At 45.1% G+C, this 17,393-nt stretch overlaps 14 non-coding genes across 14 annotated transcripts; all 14 read right to left on the bottom strand.

The window, feature by feature from the left end:
- Positions 1 to 17: 17 nt before the first annotated feature.
- LOC141189843 (U2 spliceosomal RNA) lies at positions 18 to 208 on the bottom strand. The gene has a single exon (XR_012263886.1). It is a non-coding gene; the product is annotated as a U2 spliceosomal RNA (small nuclear RNA).
- Positions 209 to 1,328: 1,120 nt separating this feature from the next.
- Positions 1,329 to 1,519, bottom strand: LOC141189844 (U2 spliceosomal RNA). Its single transcript, XR_012263887.1, has one exon. It is a non-coding gene; the product is annotated as a U2 spliceosomal RNA (small nuclear RNA).
- A 1,120-nt stretch (positions 1,520 to 2,639) lies between these two features.
- LOC141189846 (U2 spliceosomal RNA) lies at positions 2,640 to 2,830 on the bottom strand. The gene has a single exon (XR_012263889.1). It is a non-coding gene; the product is annotated as a U2 spliceosomal RNA (small nuclear RNA).
- A 1,120-nt stretch (positions 2,831 to 3,950) lies between these two features.
- Positions 3,951 to 4,141, bottom strand: LOC141189847 (U2 spliceosomal RNA). The gene has a single exon (XR_012263890.1). It is a non-coding gene; the product is annotated as a U2 spliceosomal RNA (small nuclear RNA).
- A 1,121-nt stretch (positions 4,142 to 5,262) lies between these two features.
- LOC141189848 (U2 spliceosomal RNA) lies at positions 5,263 to 5,453 on the bottom strand. Its single transcript, XR_012263891.1, has one exon. It is a non-coding gene; the product is annotated as a U2 spliceosomal RNA (small nuclear RNA).
- A 1,121-nt stretch (positions 5,454 to 6,574) lies between these two features.
- LOC141184643 (U2 spliceosomal RNA) lies at positions 6,575 to 6,765 on the bottom strand. Its single transcript, XR_012259379.1, has one exon. It is a non-coding gene; the product is annotated as a U2 spliceosomal RNA (small nuclear RNA).
- A 1,119-nt stretch (positions 6,766 to 7,884) lies between these two features.
- On the bottom strand, positions 7,885 to 8,075 carry LOC141189849 (U2 spliceosomal RNA). Its single transcript, XR_012263892.1, has one exon. It is a non-coding gene; the product is annotated as a U2 spliceosomal RNA (small nuclear RNA).
- Positions 8,076 to 9,200: 1,125 nt separating this feature from the next.
- LOC141189850 (U2 spliceosomal RNA) lies at positions 9,201 to 9,391 on the bottom strand. The gene has a single exon (XR_012263893.1). It is a non-coding gene; the product is annotated as a U2 spliceosomal RNA (small nuclear RNA).
- A 1,118-nt stretch (positions 9,392 to 10,509) lies between these two features.
- LOC141189851 (U2 spliceosomal RNA) lies at positions 10,510 to 10,700 on the bottom strand. The gene has a single exon (XR_012263894.1). It is a non-coding gene; the product is annotated as a U2 spliceosomal RNA (small nuclear RNA).
- Positions 10,701 to 11,819: 1,119 nt separating this feature from the next.
- On the bottom strand, positions 11,820 to 12,010 carry LOC141189852 (U2 spliceosomal RNA). The gene has a single exon (XR_012263895.1). It is a non-coding gene; the product is annotated as a U2 spliceosomal RNA (small nuclear RNA).
- Positions 12,011 to 13,132: 1,122 nt separating this feature from the next.
- LOC141189854 (U2 spliceosomal RNA) lies at positions 13,133 to 13,323 on the bottom strand. The gene has a single exon (XR_012263896.1). It is a non-coding gene; the product is annotated as a U2 spliceosomal RNA (small nuclear RNA).
- Positions 13,324 to 14,442: 1,119 nt separating this feature from the next.
- On the bottom strand, positions 14,443 to 14,633 carry LOC141189855 (U2 spliceosomal RNA). The gene has a single exon (XR_012263897.1). It is a non-coding gene; the product is annotated as a U2 spliceosomal RNA (small nuclear RNA).
- A 1,119-nt stretch (positions 14,634 to 15,752) lies between these two features.
- LOC141189856 (U2 spliceosomal RNA) lies at positions 15,753 to 15,943 on the bottom strand. Its single transcript, XR_012263898.1, has one exon. It is a non-coding gene; the product is annotated as a U2 spliceosomal RNA (small nuclear RNA).
- Positions 15,944 to 17,062: 1,119 nt separating this feature from the next.
- LOC141184514 (U2 spliceosomal RNA) lies at positions 17,063 to 17,253 on the bottom strand. Its single transcript, XR_012259262.1, has one exon. It is a non-coding gene; the product is annotated as a U2 spliceosomal RNA (small nuclear RNA).
- Positions 17,254 to 17,393: the final 140 nt, after the last annotated feature.

Genomic DNA, 17,393 nt, shown 5'->3' on the forward strand with positions numbered 1-17,393 from the left:
TAGAAACTGCATTAAAGAAGGGGTGCACCGGTCCTGGAGATACTGCAATACCAGGTCAATGCGTGGAGTGGACAGAGCAAGCTCTTTTTCCATCTCCCTGTTCTAAAAATCCATTTAATATATGGTCCCCAGATAGGGGACGTATCAGATATTAAACTGATAAGAACAGATACTACACTTGATCTTAGCCAAAAGGCCGAGAAGCGATAACCAGAATTGGTTTCCGACTACGGTGCCACCCAAGGATTCTGAAAAGTCCATTTGTGGAGATGGCCATCTGGACTCCCGTTAAGAAGACATGCTGTCAACCTCTAGATCCCTCACATGCCTGCACTTTTCGGCTTGCTGCTGCTGCAATCCACGCGTTTTAGATCTGCATAACTCCACCTCTTTTAGCACAGTACCCTCAACCCCCGGCTGTTCCCACCCGCCTCAACACCGTTGGAAGGGAGGAGAACCAATTAAGGCGGGGGGGGGGTGGAACGAGCAGCTGTCTACCCTTAGCAGGAGGGTTGCTGATTAATTACCTCTCCTGCTGCTGCTGCTGCTGGCTGTCCAGCAGCAGACTGAAGGTGGCTGCTGCTGTGCGCAGGTATATAAAGGCTCAGAGCCTATTATGACACGCGCAGCCAGCGTTCCATTGCCACATTCCGTCTACTGCAGGTGGGATACCTGGATGGCTGAATGTCACTGAGAAGCTCACAGAGACCGCCATAAGCAACAGTTTAAAAGAATGCCACAGACTAATCAACCAAACTTTTTGGGTTGGTTTCTCTTTTATAGTCTGCAGGCATTAAATGAAAGAAGTCAGTGTTCCAGCAGAGGGAGACAACGTTTCAGAAAAGGCATTGTAGCAAACCAAAAAAGAAATTTTAAGCGCAGCAGAGTAACCAGCTCACATACCTGTTAGCTCAGGTGAGTTTAAAAGGCTGCTGTTGATAACAAGGGCATTTGCTAAATAGATGGTGTGTGTGCAACAATATACTGAAAGGTCAATTATATTGTGCAGCTTATCTCACCACCTGTAGTTATTTAGGTGAAAGCTCCAAAATGCTTGCCTAATATGTCTGTTTATCCAAAAGGAAGTATAGAGGGAGAGCTAGATAGATAGCATTGCATTACATTACATTACATGGCAATGCAATGCACAGTTGCTGAAGTTGAACCAAAATGAGCTTGTCATCTGGCTTCTGCAACTTTTAACATGAAAAATCCAATGAGGAGAAGAAAAGCAAAGCCAAAGAGTCCATCCCAAAATCCGACAAACAAGCAAAATGAACAAAAAGCATTGAATCCAATTCTTTCTGATTTTAGAAACTGCATTAAAGAAGGGGTGCACCGGTCCTGGAGATACTGCAATACCAGGTCAATGCGTGGAGTGGACAGAGCAAGCTCTTTTTCCATCTCCCTGTTCTAAAAATCCATTTAATATATGGTCCCCAGATAGGGGACGTATCAGATATTAAACTGATAAGAACAGATACTACACTTGATCTTAGCCAAAAGGCCGAGAAGCGATAACCAGAATTGGTTTCCGACTACGGTGCCACCCAAGGATTCTGAAAAGTCCATTTGTGGAGATGGCCACCTGGACTCCCGTTAAGAAGACATGCTGTCAACCTCTAGATCCCTCACATGCCTGCACTTTTCGGCTTGCTGCTGCTGCAATCCACGCGTTTTAGATCTGCATAACTCCACCTCTTTTAGCACAGTACCCTCAACCCCCGGCTGTTCCCACCCGCCTCAACACCGTTGGAAGGGAGGAGAACCAATTAAGGCGGGGGGGGGGTGGAACGAGCAGCTGTCTACCCTTAGCAGGAGGGTTGCTGATTAATTACCTCTCCTGCTGCTGCTGCTGCTGGCTGTCCAGCAGCAGACTGAAGGTGGCTGCTGCTGTGCGCAGGTATATAAAGGCTCAGAGCCTATTATGACACACGCAGCCAGCGTTCCATTGCCACATTCCGTCTACTGCAGGCGGGATACCTGGATGGCTGAATGTCACTGAGAAGCTCACAGAGACCGCCATAAGCAACAGTTTAAAAGAATGCCACAGACTAATCAACCAAACTTTTTGGGTTGGTTTCTCTTTTATAGTCTGCAGGCATTAAATGAAAGAAGTCAGTGTTCCAGCAGAGGGAGACAACGTTTCAGAAAAGGCATTGTAGCAAACCAAAAAAGAAATTTTAAGCGCAGCAGAGTAACCAGCTTACATACCTGTTAGCTCAGGTGAGTTTAAAAGGCTGCTGTTGATAACAAGGGCATTTGCTAAATAGATGGTGTGTGTGCAACAATATACTGAAAGGTCAATTATATTGTGCAGCTTATCTCACCACCTGTAGTTATTTAGGTGAAAGCTCCAAAATGCTTGCCTAATATGTCTGTTTATCCAAAAGGAAGTATAGAGGGAGAGCTAGATAGATAGCATTGCATTACATTACATTACATGGCAATGCAATGCACAGTTGCTGAAGTTGAACCAAAATGAGCTTGTCATCTGGCTTCTGCAACTTTTAACATGAAAAATCCAATGAGGAGAAGAAAAGCAAAGCCAAAGAGTCCATCCCAAAATCCGACAAACAAGCAAAATGAACAAAAAGCATTGAATTCAATTCTTTCTGATTTTAGAAACTGCATTAAAGAAGGGGTGCACCGGTCCTGGAGATACTGCAATACCAGGTCAATGCGTGGAGTGGACAGAGCAAGCTCTTTTTCCATCTCCCTGTTCTAAAAATCCATTTAATATATGGTCCCCAGATAGGGGACGTATCAGATATTAAACTGATAAGAACAGATACTACACTTGATCTTAGCCAAAAGGCCGAGAAGCGATAACCAGAATTGGTTTCCGACTACGGTGCCACCCAAGGATTCTGAAAAGTCCATTTGTGGAGATGGCCATCTGGACTCCCGTTAAGAAGACATGCTGTCAACCTCTAGATCCCTCACATGCCTGCACTTTTCGGCTTGCTGCTGCTGCAATCCACGCGTTTTAGATCTGCATAACTCCACCTCTTTTAGCACAGTACCCTCAACCCCCGGCTGTTCCCACCCGCCTCAACACCGTTGGAAGGGAGGAGAACCAATTAAGGCGGGGGGGGGGTGGAACGAGCAGCTGTCTACCCTTAGCAGGAGGGTTGCTGATTAATTACCTCTCCTGCTGCTGCTGCTGCTGGCTGTCCAGCAGCAGACTGAAGGTGGCTGCTGCTGTGCGCAGGTATATAAAGGCTCAGAGCCTATTATGACACGCGCAGCCAGCGTTCCATTGCCACATTCCGTCTACTGCAGGCGGGATACCTGGATGGCTGAATGTCACTGAGAAGCTCACAGAGACCGCCATAAGCAACAGTTTAAAAGAATGCCACAGACTAATCAACCAAACTTTTTGGGTTGGTTTCTCTTTTATAGTCTGCAGGCATTAAATGAAAGAAGTCAGTGTTCCAGCAGAGGGAGACAACGTTTCAGAAAAGGCATTGTAGCAAACCAAAAAAGAAATTTTAAGCGCAGCAGAGTAACCAGCTCACATACCTGTTAGCTCAGGTGAGTTTAAAAGGCTGCTGTTGATAACAAGGGCATTTGCTAAATAGATGGTGTGTGTGCAACAATATACTGAAAGGTCAATTATATTGTGCAGCTTATCTCACCACCTGTAGTTATTTAGGTGAAAGCTCCAAAATGCTTGCCTAATATGTCTGTTTATCCAAAAGGAAGTATAGAGGGAGAGCTAGATAGATAGCATTGCATTACATTACATTACATGGCAATGCAATGCACAGTTGCTGAAGTTGAACCAAAATGAGCTTGTCATCTGGCTTCTGCAACTTTTAACATGAAAAATCCAATGAGGAGAAGAAAAGCAAAGCCAAAGAGTCCATCCCAAAATCCAACAAACAAGCAAAATGAACAAAAAGCATTGAATTCAATTCTTTCTGATTTTAGAAACTGCATTAAAGAAGGGGTGCACCGGTCCTGGAGATACTGCAATACCAGGTCAATGCGTGGAGTGGACAGAGCAAGCTCTTTTTCCATCTCCCTGTTCTAAAAATCCATTTAATATATGGTCCCCAGATAGGGGACGTATCAGATATTAAACTGATAAGAACAGATACTACACTTGATCTTAGCCAAAAGGCCGAGAAGCGATAACCAGAATTGGTTTCCGACTACGGTGCCACCCAAGGATTCTGAAAAGTCCATTTGTGGAGATGGCCACCTGGACTCCCGTTAAGAAGACATGCTGTCAACCTCTAGATCCCTCACATGCCTGCACTTTTCGGCTTGCTGCTGCTGCAATCCACGCATTTTAGATCTGCATAACTCCACCTCTTTTAGCACAGTACCCTCAACCCCCGGCTGTTCCCACCCGCCTCAACACCGTTGGAAGGGAGGAGAACCAATTAAGGCGGGGGGGGGGGTGGAACGAGCAGCTGTCTACCCTTAGCAGGAGGGTTGCTGATTAATTACCTCTCCTGCTGCTGCTGCTGCTGGCTGTCCAGCAGCAGACTGAAGGTGGCTGCTGCTGTGCGCAGGTATATAAAGGCTCAGAGCCTATTATGACACGCGCAGCCAGCGTTCCATTGCCACATTCCGTCTACTGCAGGCGGGATACCTGGATGGCTGAATGTCACTGAGAAGCTCACAGAGACCGCCATAAGCAACAGTTTAAAAGAATGCCACAGACTAATCAACCAAACTTTTTGGGTTGGTTTCTCTTTTATAGTCTGCAGGCATTAAATGAAAGAAGTCAGTGTTCCAGCAGAGGGAGACAACGTTTCAGAAAAGGCATTGTAGCAAACCAAAAAAGAAATTTTAAGCGCAGCAGAGTAACCAGCTCACATACCTGTTAGCTCAGGTGAGTTTAAAAGGCTGCTGTTGATAACAAGGGCATTTGCTAAATAGATGGTGTGTGTGCAACAATATACTGAAAGGTCAATTATATTGTGCAGCTTATCTCACCACCTGTAGTTATTTAGGTGAAAGCTCCAAAATGCTTGCCTAATATGTCTGTTTATCCAAAAGGAAGTATAGAGGGAGAGCTAGATAGATAGCATTGCATTACATTACATTACATGGCAATGCAATGCACAGTTGCTGAAGTTGAACCAAAATGAGCTTGTCATCTGGCTTCTGCAACTTTTAACATGAAAAATCCAATGAGGAGAAGAAAAGCAAAGCCAAAGAGTCCATCCCAAAATCCGACAAACAAGCAAAATGAACAAAAAGCATTGAATTCAATTCTTTCTGATTTTAGAAACTGCATTAAAGAAGGGGTGCACCGGTCCTGGAGATACTGCAATACCAGGTCAATGCGTGGAGTGGACAGAGCAAGCTCTTTTTCCATCTCCCTGTTCTAAAAATCCATTTAATATATGGTCCCCAGATAGGGGACGTATCAGATATTAAACTGATAAGAACAGATACTACACTTGATCTTAGCCAAAAGGCCGAGAAGCGATAACCAGAATTGGTTTCCGACTACGGTGCCACCCAAGGATTCTGAAAAGTCCATTTGTGGAGATGGCCACCTGGACTCCCGTTAAGAAGACATGCTGTCAACCTCTAGATCCCTCACATGCCTGCACTTTTCGGCTTGCTGCTGCTGCAATCCACGCGTTTTAGATCTGCATAACTCCACCTCTTTTAGCACAGTACCCTCAACCCCCGGCTGTTCCCACCCGCCTCAACACCGTTGGAAGGGAGGAGAACCAATTAAGGCGGGGGGGGGGGGGGGGGTGGAACGAGCAGCTGTCTACCCTTAGCAGGAGGGTTGCTGATTAATTACCTCTCCTGCTGCTGCTGGCTGTCCAGCAGCAGACTGAAGGTGGCTGCTGCTGTGCGCAGGTATATAAAGGCTCAGAGCCTATTATGACACGCGCAGCCAGCGTTCCATTGCCACATTCCGTCTACTGCAGGCGGGATACCTGGATGGCTGAATGTCACTGAGAAGCTCACAGAGACCGCCATAAGCAACAGTTTAAAAGAATGCCACAGACTAATCAACCAAACTTTTTGGGTTGGTTTCTCTTTTATAGTCTGCAGGCATTAAATGAAAGAAGTCAGTGTTCCAGCAGAGGGAGACAACGTTTCAGAAAAGGCATTGTAGCAAACCAAAAAAGAAATTTTAAGCGCAGCAGAGAAACCAGCTCACATACCTGTTAGCTCAGGTGAGTTTAAAAGGCTGCTGTTGATAACAAGGGCATTTGCTAAATAGATGTTGTGTGTGCAACAATATACTGAAAGGTCAATTATATTGTGCAGCTTATCTCACCACCTGTAGTTATTTAGGTGAAAGCTCCAAAATGCTTGCCTAATATGTCTGTTTATCCAAAAGGAAGTATAGAGGGAGAGCTAGATAGATAGCATTGCATTACATTACATTACATGGCAATGCAATGCACAGTTGCTGAAGTTGAACCAAAATGAGCTTGTCATCTGGCTTCTGCAACTTTTAACATGAAAAATCCAATGAGGAGAAGAAAAGCAAAGCCAAAGAGTCCATCCCAAAATCCGACAAACAAGCAAAATGAACAAAAAGCATTGAATTCAATTCTTTCTGATTTTAGAAACTGCATTAAAGAAGGGGTGCACCGGTCCTGGAGATACTGCAATACCAGGTCAATGCGTGGAGTGGACAGAGCAAGCTCTTTTTCCATCTCCCTGTTCTAAAAATCCATTTAATATATGGTCCCCAGATAGGGGATGTATCAGATATTAAACTGATAAGAACAGATACTACACTTGATCTTAGCCAAAAGGCCGAGAAGCGATAACCAGAATTGGTTTCCGACTACGGTGCCACCCAAGGATTCTGAAAAGTCCATTTGTGGAGATGGCCACCTGGACTCCCGTTAAGAAGACATGCTGTCAACCTCTAGATCCCTCACATGCCTGCACTTTTCGGCTTGCTGCTGCTGCAATCCACGCGTTTTAGATCTGCATAACTCCACCTCTTTTAGCACAGTACCCTCAACCCCCGGCTGTTCCCACCCGCCTCAACACCGTTGGAAGGGAGGAGAACCAATTAAGGCGGGGGGGGGTGGAACGAGCAGCTGTCTACCCTTAGCAGGAGGGTTGCTGATTAATTACCTCTCCTGCTGCTGCTGCTGCTGGCTGTCCAGCAGCAGACTGAAGGTGGCTGCTGCTGTGCGCAGGTATATAAAGGCTCAGAGCCTATTATGACACGCGCAGCCAGCGTTCCATTGCCACATTCCGTCTACTGCAGGCGGGATACCTGGATGGCTGAATGTCACTGAGAAGCTCACAGAGACCGCCATAAGCAACAGTTTAAAAGAATGCCACAGACTAATCAACCAAACTTTTTGGGTTGGTTTCTCTTTTATAGTCTGCAGGCATTAAATGAAAGAAGTCAGTGTTCCAGCAGAGGGAGACAACGTTTCAGAAAAGGCATTGTAGCAAACCAAAAAAGAAATTTTAAGCGCAGCAGAGTAACCAGCTAACATACCTGTTAGCTCAGGTGAGTTTAAAAGGCTGCTGTTGATAACAAGGGCATTTGCTAAATAGATGGTGTGTGTGCAACAATATACTGAAAGGTCAATTATATTGTGCAGCTTATCTCACCACCTGTAGTTATTTAGGTGAAAGCTCCAAAATGCTTGCCTAATATGTCTGTTTATCCAAAAGGAAGTATAGAGGGAGAGCTAGATAGATAGCATTGCATTACATTACATTACATGGCAATGCAATGCACAGTTGCTGAAGTTGAACCAAAATGAGCTTGTCATCTGGCTTCTGCAACTTTTAACATGAAAAATCCAATGAGGAGAAGAAAAGCAAAGCCAAAGAGTCCATCCCAAAATCCGACAAACAAGCAAAATGAACAAAAAGCATTGAATTCAATTCTTTCTGATTTTAGAAACTGCATTAAAGAAGGGGTGCACCGGTCCTGGAGATACTGCAATACCAGGTCAATGCGTGGAGTGGACAGAGCAAGCTCTTTTTCCATCTCCCTGTTCTAAAAATCCATTTAATATATGGTCCCCAGATAGGGGACGTATCAGATATTAAACTGATAAGAACAGATACTACACTTGATCTTAGCCAAAAGGCCGAGAAGCGATAACCAGAATTGGTTTCCGACTACGGTGCCACCCAAGGATTCTGAAAAGTCCATTTGTGGAGATGGCCACCTGGACTCCCGTTAAGAAGACATGCTGTCAACCTCTAGATCCCTCACATGCCTGCACTTTTCGGCTTTCTGCTGCTGCAATCCACGCGTTTTAGATCTGCATAACTCCACCTCTTTTAGCACAGTACCCTCAACCCCCGGCTGTTCCCACCCGCCTCAACACCGTTGGAAGGGAGGAGAACCAATTAAGGCGGGGGGGGGGGGGGGTGGAACGAGCAGCTGTCTACCCTTAGCAGGAGGGTTGCTGATTAATTACCTCTCCTGCTGCTGCTGCTGCTGGCTGTCCAGCAGCAGACTGAAGGTGGCTGCTGCTGTGCGCAGGTATATATAGGCTCAGAGCCTATTATGACACGCGCAGCCAGCGTTCCATTGCCACATTCCGTCTACTGCAGGCGGGATACCTGGACGGCTGAATGTCACTGAGAAGCTCACAGAGACCGCCATAAGCAACAGTTTAAAAGAATGCCACAGACTAATCAACCAAACTTTTTGGGTTGGTTTCTCTTTTATAGTCTGCAGGCATTAAATGAAAGAAGTCAGTGTTCCAGCAGAGGGAGACAACGTTTCAGAAAAGGCATTGTAGCAAACCAAAAAAGAAATTTTAAGCGCAGCAGAGTAACCAGCTCACATACCTGTTAGCTCAGGTGAGTTTAAAAGGCTGCTGTTGATAACAAGGGCATTTGCTAAATAGATGGTGTGTGTGCAACAATATACTGAAAGGTCAATTATATTGTGCAGCTTATGTCACCACCTGTAGTTATTTAGGTGAAAGCTCCAAAATTCTTGCCTAATATGTCTGTTTATCCAAAAGGAAGTATAGAGGGAGAGCTAGATAGATAGCATTGCATTACATTACATTACATGGCAATGCAATGCACAGTTGCTGAAGTTGAACCAAAATGAGCTTGTCATCTGGCTTCTGCAACTTTTAACATGAAAAATCCAATGAGGAGAAGAAAAGCAAAGCCAAAGAGTCCATCCCAAAATCCGACAAACAAGCAAAATGAACAAAAAGCATTGAATTCAATTCTTTCTGATTTTAGAAACTGCATTAAAGAAGGGGTGCACCGGTCCTGGAGATACTGCAATACCAGGTCAATGCGTGGAGTGGACAGAGCAAGCTCTTTTTCCATCTCCCTGTTCTAAAAATCCATTTAATATATGGTCCCCAGATAGGGGACGTATCAGATATTAAACTGATAAGAACAGATACTACACTTGATCTTAGCCAAAAGGCCGAGAAGCGATAACCAGAATTGGTTTCCGACTACGGTGCCACCCAAGGATTCTGAAAAGTCCATTTGTGGAGATGGCCACCTGGACTCCCGTTAGAAGACATGCTGTCAACCTCTAGATCCCTCACATGCCTGCACTTTTCGGCTTGCTGCTGCTGCAATCCACGCGTTTTAGATCTGCATAACTCCACCTCTTTTAGCACAGTACCCTCAACCCCCGGCTGTTCCCACCCGCCTCAACACCGTTGGAAGGGAGGAGAACCAATTAAGGCGGGGGGGGGTGGAACGAGCAGCTGTCTACCCTTAGCAGGAGGGTTGCTGATTAATTACCTCTCCTGCTGCTGCTGCTGCTGGCTGTCCAGCAGCAGACTGAAGGTGGCTGCTGCTGTGCGCAGGTATATAAAGGCTCAGAGCCTATTATGACACGCGCAGCCAGCGTTCCATTGCCACATTCCGTCTACTGCAGGCGGGATACCTGGATGGCTGAATGTCACTGAGAAGCTCACAGAGACCGCCATAAGCAACAGTTTAAAAGAATGCCACAGACTAATCAACCAAACTTTTTGGGTTGGTTTCTCTTTTATAGTCTGCAGGCATTAAATGAAAGAAGTCAGTGTTCCAGCAGAGGGAGACAACGTTTCAGAAAAGGCATTGTAGCAAACCAAAAAAGAAATTTTAAGCGCAGCAGAGTAACCAGCTCACATACCTGTTAGCTCAGGTGAGTTTAACAGGCTGCTGTTGATAACAAGGGCATTTGCTAAATAGATGGTGTGTGTGCAACAATATACTGAAAGGTCAATTATATTGTGCAGCTTATCTCACCACCTGTAGTTATTTAGGTGAAAGCTCCAAAATGCTTGCCTAATATGTCTGTTTATCCAAAAGGAAGTATAGAGGGAGAGCTAGATAGATAGCATTGCATTACATTACATTACATGGCAATGCAATGCACAGTTGCTGAAGTTGAACCAAAATGAGCTTGTCATCTGGCTTCTGCAACTTTTAACATGAAAAATCCAATGAGGAGAAGAAAAGCAAAGCCAAAGAGTCCATCCCAAAATCCGACAAACAAGCAAAATGAACAAAAAGCATTGAATTCAATTCTTTCTGATTTTAGAAACTGCATTAAAGAAGGGGTGCACCGGTCCTGGAGATACTGCAATACCAGGTCAATGCGTGGAGTGGACAGAGCAAGCTCTTTTTCCATCTCCCTGTTCTAAAAATCCATTTAATATATGGTCCCCAGATAGGGGACGTATCAGATATTAAACTGATAAGAACAGATACTACACTTGATCTTAGCCAAAAGGCCGAGAAGCGATAACCAGAATTGGTTTCCGACTACGGTGCCACCCAAGGATTCTGAAAAGTCCATTTGTGGAGATGGCCACCTGGACTCCCGTTAAGAAGACATGCTGTCAACCTCTAGATCCCTCACATGCCTGCACTTTTCGGCTTGCTGCTGCTGCAATCCACGCGTTTTAGATCTGCATAACTCCACCTCTTTTAGCACAGTACCCTCAACCCCCGGCTGTTCCCACCCGCCTCAACACCGTTGGAAGGGAGGAGAACCAATTAAGGCGGGGGGGGGTGGAACGAGCAGCTGTCTACCCTTAGCAGGAGGGTTGCTGATTAATTACCTCTCCTGCTGCTGCTGCTGCTGGCTGTCCAGCAGCAGACTGAAGGTGGCTGCTGCTGTGCGCAGGTATATAAAGGCTCAGAGCCTATTATGACACGCGCAGCCAGCGTTCCATTGCCACATTCCGTCTACTGCAGGCGGGATACCTGGATGGCTGAATGTCACTGAGAAGCTCACAGAGACCGCCATAAGCAACAGTTTAAAAGAATGCCACAGACTAATCAACCAAACTTTTTGGGTTGGTTTCTCTTTTATAGTCTGCAGGCATTAAATGAAAGAAGTCAGTGTTCCAGCAGAGGGAGACAACGTTTCAGAAAAGGCATTGTAGCAAACCAAAAAAGAAATTTTAAGCGCAGCAGAGTAACCAGCTCACATACCTGTTAGCTCAGGTGAGTTTAAAAGGCTGCTGTTGATAACAAGGGCATTTGCTAAATAGATGGTGTGTGTGCAACAATATACTGAAAGGTCAATTATATTGTGCAGCTTATCTCACCACCTGTAGTTATTTAGGTGAAAGCTCCAAAATGCTTGCCTAATATGTCTGTTTATCCAAAAGGAAGTATAGAGGGAGAGCTAGATAGATAGCATTGCATTACATTACATTACATGGCAATGCAATGCACAGTTGCTGAAGTTGAACCAAAATGAGCTTGTCATCTGGCTTCTGCAACTTTTAACATGAAAAATCCAATGAGGAGAAGAAAAGCAAAGCCAAAGAGTCCATCCCAAAATCCGACAAACAAGCAAAATGAACAAAAAGCATTGAATTCAATTCTTTCTGATTTTAGAAACTGCATTAAAGAAGGGGTGCACCGGTCCTGGAGATACTGCAATACCAGGTCAATGCGTGGAGTGGACAGAGCAAGCTCTTTTTCCATCTCCCTGTTCTAAAAATCCATTTAATATATGGTCCCCAGATAGGGGACGTATCAGATATTAAACTGATAAGAACAGATACTACACTTGATCTTAGCCAAAAGGCCGAGAAGCGATAACCAGAATTGGTTTCCGACTACGGTGCCACCCAAGGATTCTGAAAAGTCCATTTGTGGAGATGGCCACCTGGACTCCCGTTAAGAAGACATGCTGTCAACCTCTAGATCCCTCACATGCCTGCACTTTTCGGCTTTCTGCTGCTGCAATCCACGCGTTTTAGATCTGCATAACTCCACCTCTTTTAGCACAGTACCCTCAACCCCCGGCTGTTCCCACCCGCCTCAACACCGTTGGAAGGGAGGAGAACCAATTAAGGCGGGGGGGGGGGGTGGAACGAGCAGCTGTCTACCCTTAGCAGGAGGGTTGCTGATTAATTACCTCTCCTGCTGCTGCTGCTGCTGGCTGTCCAGCAGCAGACTGAAGGTGGCTGCTGCTGTGCGCAGGTATATATAGGCTCAGAGCCTATTATGACACGCGCAGCCAGCGTTCCATTGCCACATTCCGTCTACTGCAGGCGGGATACCTGGACGGCTGAATGTCACTGAGAAGCTCACAGAGACCGCCATAAGCAACAGTTTAAAAGAATGCCACAGACTAATCAACCAAACTTTTTGGGTTGGTTTCTCTTTTATAGTCTGCAGGCATTAAATGAAAGAAGTCAGTGTTCCAGCAGAGGGAGACAACGTTTCAGAAAAGGCATTGTAGCAAACCAAAAAAGAAATTTTAAGCGCAGCAGAGTAACCAGCTCACATACCTGTTAGCTCAGGTGAGTTTAAAAGGCTGCTGTTGATAACAAGGGCATTTGCTAAATAGATGGTGTGTGTGCAACAATATACTGAAAGGTCAATTATATTGTGCAGCTTATGTCACCACCTGTAGTTATTTAGGTGAAAGCTCCAAAATTCTTGCCTAATATGTCTGTTTATCCAAAAGGAAGTATAGAGGGAGAGCTAGATAGATAGCATTGCATTACATTACATTACATGGCAATGCAATGCACAGTTGCTGAAGTTGAACCAAAATGAGCTTGTCATCTGGCTTCTGCAACTTTTAACATGAAAAATCCAATGAGGAGAAGAAAAGCAAAGCCAAAGAGTCCATCCCAAAATCCGACAAACAAGCAAAATGAACAAAAAGCATTGAATTCAATTCTTTCTGATTTTAGAAACTGCATTAAAGAAGGGGTGCACCGGTCCTGGAGATACTGCAATACCAGGTCAATGCGTGGAGTGGACAGAGCAAGCTCTTTTTCCATCTCCCTGTTCTAAAAATCCATTTAATATATGGTCCCCAGATAGGGGACGTATCAGATATTAAACTGATAAGAACAGATACTACACTTGATCTTAGCCAAAAGGCCGAGAAGCGATAACCAGAATTGGTTTCCGACTACGGTGCCACCCAAGGATTCTGAAAAGTCCATTTGTGGAGATGGCCACCTGGACTCCCGTTAGAAGACATGCTGTCAACCTCTAGATCCCTCACATGCCTGCACTTTTCGGCTTGCTGCTGCTGCAATCCACGCGTTTTAGATCTGCATAACTCCACCTCTTTTAGCACAGTACCCTCAACCCCCGGCTGTTCCCACCCGCCTCAACACCGTTGGAAGGGAGGAGAACCAATTAAGGCGGGGGGGGGGTGGAACGAGCAGCTGTCTACCCTTAGCAGGAGGGTTGCTGATTAATTACCTCTCCTGCTGCTGCTGCTGCTGGCTGTCCAGCAGCAGACTGAAGGTGGCTGCTGCTGTGCGCAGGTATATAAAGGCTCAGAGCATATTATGACACGCGCAGCCAGCGTTCCATTGCCACATTCCGTCTACTGCAGGCGGGATACCTGGATGGCTGAATGTCACTGAGAAGCTCACAGAGACCGCCATAAGCAACAGTTTAAAAGAATGCCACAGACTAATCAACCAAACTTTTTGGGTTGGTTTCTCTTTTATAGTCTGCAGGCATTAAATGAAAGAAGTCAGTGTTCCAGCAGAGGGAGACAACGTTTCAGAAAAGGCATTGTAGCAAACCAAAAAAGAAATTTTAAGCGCAGCAGAGTAACCAGCTCACATACCTGTTAGCTCAAGTGAGTTTAACAGGCTGCTGTTGATAACAAGGGCATTTGCTAAATAGATGGTGTGTGTGCAACAATATACTGAAAGGTCAATTATATTGTGCAGCTTATCTCACCACCTGTAGTTATTTAGGTGAAAGCTCCAAAATGCTTGCCTAATATGTCTGTTTATCCAAAAGGAAGTATAGAGGGAGAGCTAGATAGATAGCATTGCATTACATTACATTACATGGCAATGCAATGCACAGTTGCTGAAGTTGAACCAAAATGAGCTTGTCATCTGGCTTCTGCAACTTTTAACATGAAAAATCCAATGAGGAGAAGAAAAGCAAAGCCAAAGAGTCCATCCCAAAATCCGACAAACAAGCAAAATGAACAAAAAGCATTGAATTCAATTCTTTCTGATTTTAGAAACTGCATTAAAGAAGGGGTGCACCGGTCCTGGAGATACTGCAATACCAGGTCAATGCGTGGAGTGGACAGAGCAAGCTCTTTTTCCATCTCCCTGTTCTAAAAATCCATTTAATATATGGTCCCCAGATAGGGGACGTATCAGATATTAAACTGATAAGAACAGATACTACACTTGATCTTAGCCAAAAGGCCGAGAAGCGATAACCAGAATTGGTTTCCGACTACGGTGCCACCCAAGGATTCTGAAAAGTCCATTTGTGGAGATGGCCACCTGGACTCCCGTTAAGAAGACATGCTGTCAACCTCTAGATCCCTCACATGCCTGCACTTTTCGGCTTGCTGCTGCTGCAATCCACGCGTTTTAGATCTGCATAACTCCACCTCTTTTAGCACAGTACCCTCAACCCCCGGCTGTTCCCACCCGCCTCAACACCGTTGGAAGGGAGGAGAACCAATTAAGGCGGGGGGGGGTGGAACGAGCAGCTGTCTACCCTTAGCAGGAGGGTTGCTGATTAATTACCTCTCCTGCTGCTGCTGCTGCTGGCTGTCCAGCAGCAGACTGAAGGTGGCTGCTGCTGTGCGCAGGTATATAAAGGCTCAGAGCCTATTATGACACGCGCAGCCAGCGTTCCATTGCCACATTCCGTCTACTGCAGGCGGGATACCTGGATGGCTGAATGTCACTGAGAAGCTCACAGAGACCGCCATAAGCAACAGTTTAAAAGAATGCCACAGACTAATCAACCAAACTTTTTGGGTTGGTTTCTCTTTTATAGTCTGCAGGCATTAAATGAAAGAAGTCAGTGTTCCAGCAGAGGGAGACAACGTTTCAGAAAAGGCATTGTAGCAAACCAAAAAAGAAATTTTAAGCGCAGCAGAGTAACCAGCTCACATACCTGTTAGCTCAGGTGAGTTTAAAAGGCTGCTGTTGATAACAAGGGCATTTGCTAAATAGATGGTGTGTGTGCAACAATATACTGAAAGGTCAATTATATTGTGCAGCTTATCTCACCACCTGTAGTTATTTAGGTGAAAGCTCCAAAATGCTTGCCTAATATGTCTGTTTATCCAAAAGGAAGTATAGAGGGAGAGCTAGATAGATAGCATTGCATTACATTACATTACATGGCAATGCAATGCACAGTTGCTGAAGTTGAACCAAAATGAGCTTGTCATCTGGCTTCTGCAACTTTTAACATGAAAAATCCAATGAGGAGAAGAAAAGCAAAGCCAAAGAGTCCATCCCAAAATCCGACAAACAAGCAAAATGAACAAAAAGCATTGAATTCAATTCTTTCTGATTTTAGAAACTGCATTAAAGAAGGGGTGCACCGGTCCTGGAGATACTGCAATACCAGGTCAATGCGTGGAGTGGACAGAGCAAGCTCTTTTTCCATCTCCCTGTTCTAAAAATCCATTTAATATATGGTCCCCAGATAGGGGACGTATCAGATATTAAACTGATAAGAACAGATACTACACTTGATCTTAGCCAAAAGGCCGAGAAGCGATAACCAGAATTGGTTTCCGACTACGGTGCCACCCAAGGATTCTGAAAAGTCCATTTGTGGAGATGGCCACCTGGACTCCCGTTAAGAAGACATGCTGTCAACCTCTAGATCCCTCACATGCCTGCACTTTTCGGCTTGCTGCTGCTGCAATCCACGCGTTTTAGATCTGCATAACTCCACCTCTTTTAGCACAGTACCCTCAACCCCCGGCTGTTCCCACCCGCCTCAACACCGTTGGAAGGGAGGAGAACCAATTAAGGCGGGGGGGGGTGGAACGAGCAGCTGTCTACCCTTAGCAGGAGGGTTGCTGATTAATTACCTCTCCTGCTGCTGCTGCTGCTGGCTGTCCAGCAGCAGACTGAAGGTGGCTGCTGCTGTGCGCAGGTATATAAAGGCTCAGAGCCTATTATGACACGCGCAGCCAGCGTTCCATTGCCACATTCCGTCTACTGCAGGCGGGATACCTGGATGGCTGAATGTCACTGAGAAGCTCACAGAGACCGCCATAAGCAACAGTTTAAAAGAATGCCACAGACTAATCAACCAAACTTTTTGGGTTGGTTTCTCTTTTATAGTCTGCAGTCATTAAATGAAAGAAGTCAGTGTTCCAGCAGAGGGAGACAACGTTTCAGAAAAGGCATTGTAGCAAACCAAAAAAGAAATTTTAAGCGCAGCAGAGTAACCAGCTCACATACCTGTTAGCTCAGGTGAGTTTAAAAGGCTGCTGTTGATAACAAGGGCATTTGCTAAATAGATGGTGTGTGTGCAACAATATACTGAAAGGTCAATTATATTGTGCAGCTTATCTCACCACCTGTAGTTATTTAGGTGAAAGCTCCAAAATGCTTGCCTAATATGTCTGTTTATCCAAAAGGAAGTATAGAGGGAGAGCTAGATAGATAGCATTGCATTACATTACATTACATGGCAATGCAATGCACAGTTGCTGAAGTTGAACCAAAATGAGCTTGTCATCTGGCTTCTGCAACTTTTAACATGAAAAATCCAATGAGGAGAAGAAAAGCAAAGCCAAAGAGTCCATCCCAAAATCCGACAAACAAGCAAAATGAACAAAAAGCATTGAATTCAATTCTTTCTGATTTTAGAAACTGCATTAAAGAAGGGGTGCACCGGTCCTGGAGATGCTGCAATACCAGGTCAATGCGTGGAGTGGACAGAGCAAGCTCTTTTTCCATCTCCCTGTTCTAAAAATCCATTTAATATATGGTCCCCAGATAGGGGACGTATCAGATATTAAACTGATAAGAACAGATACTACACTTGATCTTAGCCAAAAGGCCGAGAAGCGATAACCAGAATTGGTTTCCGACTACGGTGCCACCCAAGGATTCTGAAAAGTCCATTTGTGGAGATGGCCACCTGGACTCCCGTTAAGAAGACATGCTGTCAACCTCTAGATCCCTCACATGCCTGCACTTTTCGGCTTGCTG

Source organism: Phyllobates terribilis, unplaced genomic scaffold (assembly GCF_046119375.1).
Source record: "Phyllobates terribilis strain yellow unplaced genomic scaffold, ASM4611937v1 Scaffold_40__1_contigs__length_11209783, whole genome shotgun sequence".
Taxonomy (NCBI): domain Eukaryota; kingdom Metazoa; phylum Chordata; class Amphibia; order Anura; family Dendrobatidae; genus Phyllobates; species Phyllobates terribilis.